The following is a 4,603-nucleotide window of genomic DNA, read 5'->3' as shown; positions in this document are numbered from 1 at the left end:
CGTAGTAGAAGTGGAGCTGGGAGATGACCACGTGGAGGACGCCGAGATGGAGGAAAGAACCGAAGAAAAGGAGGAATCAGCAAGTGTGGATGCAGAGAAAGCGGCAGACTGTGAAGTCAATACAGACAGCAGCATCAGGGACGGGACAGGAAACACCGAAACAACAGAGGAAGCGGTGACAGACACCAAATGAAGGAAGAATATTCTTCGGGACAGTTTGAGTGTGTCGGTTATTGAAGTCGGGTAATCTTAGACAAAAACCACATCTTGCCATCAGAAGAAAGTCACGGCAGTTGCCTGATCTTAACGGTCCACTACTGTGTACAAAAACCCAGGTGTGCCTGAACTTGAAAAAAGAAAAAAAGAAATAGAAAAAAAGAAAAAACGTGACTTTTTCTTTGTGAAAATGAAATATCAGTGTTTAAAATTGTTTATAGAAGTACAGATTTTAAAGTAGAACTCACCCATCAACTCATTAGACTTGTTACTGAGACATCCCAGGTTGCTTTGTTGTTTCTTTTCATTCAATCAGTGTTAACTAATCGTGTTCTTGTTTGAAAACCTTTTAACCTTTAAAGATGAGAAAGATTTCTATACCTTTTTATTGCCAATGAAGTTTCCTAAAATCAGTATTTTATTGAGTTCTACGAACAAAAACCTCTGCACTACAGTATTCCTGGTTTACCTATGGATACATGCCTCATGCATTGTATGCCCTTCAGTGTTATATATGTACACTAGCTAGCGAAATGTTGTTTGTGTTAGTGTTACTCTTTGCTAGCTAGCATTACTGTTGATTTCAGTTTGACTGTTAGCCTTAAGGAAAACAAAGTATTCTTGGGGAGGGTTGGGGGGTGGGATGGGGAGTCCGGGATGAGAATGCGGCTTCTGTACGCCATAACCAAATTTGTCCTATCAGGGAAGGCAGAGTCACAACCTCAAAGCCAGCATGGCGCGCCTTTGTTTTGCTGCTCAGCACTGCCCGAACGGGTGGAGTCTCCAGGTGAAGACATAAAAGCAGACTCCGACCTCGTGGCTCGGCTGTGGATCCAAAACAGACGCGCCTGTTCTTACCAAGCTTCTCCTTATTTTGGTTGACTTTAGTTCTCAGCGAGTGTTTCAGTATTATCGGCTTATATATGAAGTCAAACTGTACGTGAAGGATCGGGGCTTTTTTTCCTGCTCCACCCCAATGCCTCCAGCCTTATGCAAGACCTGTGTGCTGTTAAAAGTGCCATTGAACAGTGTTATTATTTTTTTTCCTCACACATGTAGCCAGTATTATGTCCCTCTGTTACTTACACAGGAGCCATGTTGACTAATGTTTGTTGACTTGCACAGAACAGCAGATTTGTCACAGCAACAAAGAAGGACACTTGAGAAACAGTATTTGGGCTGTTTTGTCTGTAAAAAGACAGACCCCTTGTCCAAATAGCCCACTTGGGGGTGATGTCTTGTTTTATTTTATCTGCCAAACTAAAAGCTAGAATTATTTAGTTTACAATGATTGTTTTTCAAAAAGACAAGTTAAAGCCAGAGAATGTTTAGCACTTTTCTATCAGTAAATTAAATCTACAGGCATGTCTAAAAGTTCTGCTTTTGTTCCTGGTACTTAAAATTGCATATTTGCTCTTGACTAAAACTTTTTTGTTATGAATTACTAACTCATCAGTATCCAATGGCTGCAGCTTGTAGGTCCAAAGTCTGAGGTTTAGAGCAATGTTTTTAAAATGCCTTCTAATGTAAGATAATCAGTTTCCAACTTTCGAACTGCATAAATCCAAATTTTTAAGAACCCCTCAACACTCAAACTCAGTAATGTGCCTCACCAGGTCGGCTCAGGAAGAGATAAACCAGACCAAACCCACAAAAGTTTAAAGTATAAAACAATGATAGAGAGACTCAGTAAGTTAGTCTCACTTGTGCACTTATTATTTTCAGATGACGATTAAAAGAAACAAATTCATTGTGGCAAGCTGTCCCGCACTTGAGGTAACAAGCGTTAGTGAATGTGGTCTCTGTTGAAGAGTTTTGCTTTGGTTTTACCAGACAGTGTTTATAGTATTAATCTGTTTTACTTTTTTTTGTTTTAAAACTATGTCCTCTGTATGTTTTTGTCAACAATGGCAGTATTAGAACCCTTTCCACAGATAAAAAAAAATATACCTGTTTAGTTTTTAGAAGACTTTTTTATATTTATGTGTCTTATTTTTATATTTTCTTTTATGGTTATTTATTACACATTGTAGTGTACATTACTGTAGTTTGAATTGATACAATAATATATTTTAGTATGAAAAATAATCTCGAGACAAACAAAAAAAAAAAAATCCCAAAATGTGGTTCTGGGAAATGAAGTTTGTTTTAACAAAAAATGAAAAAAAGAAAGACATTAAAGGAAAAAAACCCTAAAAATATAAAACATGTATTCTGTAAACTTGACTTCTGTTTTAAGCTAAAAAGAAAAAGAAAAAAAAAACAGGAATGAAGTGACAAATAGAAACTGTTACATGTGCATCCGCTCTTTGCGTCGTTATAAAGCTACTGAATTCTAAAACTTTTTAAAAGCATGAGTCGTCGCCGTTTAAATGAAGGATCTTGTTATGAAGACGTTACTCCTCCCCTTTTTAAATTTCTTTTTATTTTGAAGCCAAATTTCCAACGTCCCGTCACCCTGTTTTCCGTTCTGTGCCAACTTGTTCCATTGTACTGTTGAAGGCTGCATATTGTTTGTCCTCTCCGCACCCTTTGTAAATCCACTGTCTTTTTGTATTGTTTTTATTTTAGGTTTGCTCCATTTCTATGACTCCCCATCACAATAAAATGTAAGACAGCAATTCAAACTGACTGGATTGTTTTGTTAGTCATCTGATGGAAATTTTCTGTAAGGTCGTTTCCTCAGGTTTCAAGTAACACCGGAGGTCTTTCCATCTATAAATATATCAAAAAAAGAAAAAAAAAAATGCAAAGTGCAAATATTTCTATGAATATTTATATAAATATATGAATATAAGTCGTGTGTTTATCAAGCAGCTACTGAGATGATCTGAACAGTAAAAGAGACAACAGACTTCCCTCATAATGATGAAAAAGAAAACTTTTTTTTCATGTACATTAAAAGGTGAGAATTTAATATTTCAGTATATCAGTGTTATTCAAACTTTTTTTGTAGAATATGAATCAAAATAAGGGACTGAACACATAAGCTCAGCAGAAAAGTCTGCTGAAGCATTAAGATAAGACAAGAAAGCCCTTTTCCCATAGACTTTGAACGGAAATGTTTTTTGCAGCCACATCTATCGCCATCTGCTGGCCTTCAGATAGGATGCAGGTTCAAGGCTTCTGACCTGGAAGCTTCATCCATATTGTAATACTGTATAGTAGAGGCACAAAATCATGCCTGATATATTTTGAGGAATGATATGAGTGGGAAAAGTCCAAAAATGACACTCCATTACTTTATGTATGCAAGAGGACTTAAAGCTACTTAAATCTTCTTTTACACGCATGTTATCAATCCACATCAGAGTTTATAGTTCAGCTGCAAGAACTCAATCAACTCATTACAGACTCAGGTATCTAACGACTTGATAGACAGTAAAATGCTGAGCATACGAATAATCTTGGAGTAAAGAAGACATTCAGAATTTATTCACACACCGCTGTAATCAATCACATGTAACTGGGATAATAAGTAAGCCACTTATACAAGTGTGGATGCTTTAAACGTCACTGTCATCTAACCTAAAAGTGGTAGTAGAAGACATCCTGTAACTTTTGAATCGAGCTATCTGCAAAGAGATGTTTTAATGTATAACGTATGTAAAACAAAAAAAGTAATGTAATAGTTTTTGGCACCGATTCAAAACAGAGTAAAATACTAAAAATGAGAGAGTTTTTTCCGTTTTGTTTGGATATCCTAAATCTAAATGAAGACGTATCACCAGGTGGCGCTGTGAGACCAGAAAACATTTTTACAATGCCAGAAAGCCCACAGGGCTGCAGACCACAATATCTCCTGAGATCAGCCATTCATAAACTATTGAGTTATGAGCCATTATTATTAAAAATCATCATGTGTCCTTTGAGTGGTAAGAAGAATTGCAATCTATGAGTATGAATCCATGCAATCTAGCAATTATCTTACTCACCCATGAGCAAATGACAGATTATATGCATGGCTGGTTCCAGCTTTGATGTGCAATTAGAGGGGAAATATGCAGTGGGGATTATGAGGACGCAAAGCAACAAAAAGAGTTTTCTAACAGCATTTTGAAAGCTTGAAGAGGATGATTAGACAGCATATAAGCAGCTGTTATTAGACAAACCTCCCCCAGTATCCAGGTTATTATGAAAATAAACACTAATAATAGACTTTTACTCCAAGTGTGCACTTTTAGTTATAAATGGAGTTAATCAAGCTTTTATAAATATTCGTGACACAGCCGATTGTTGCTCTTACTGTTGTTCAGTTGCTGTGTGGATCATGAGGGGAGTCAAAACTAAGCAGCAGTTGTTCTATATTCAGAGTCCATTTTTTGTAGGAACTAGTGATTTCACATCAGACATGACATAACAACAGAGAGGGGGGGGTGCAAGATGG

This window comes from Maylandia zebra, linkage group LG18 (assembly GCF_041146795.1).
Source record: "Maylandia zebra isolate NMK-2024a linkage group LG18, Mzebra_GT3a, whole genome shotgun sequence".
Taxonomy (NCBI): domain Eukaryota; kingdom Metazoa; phylum Chordata; class Actinopteri; order Cichliformes; family Cichlidae; genus Maylandia; species Maylandia zebra.
This window is presented reverse-complemented; position numbering follows the sequence as displayed.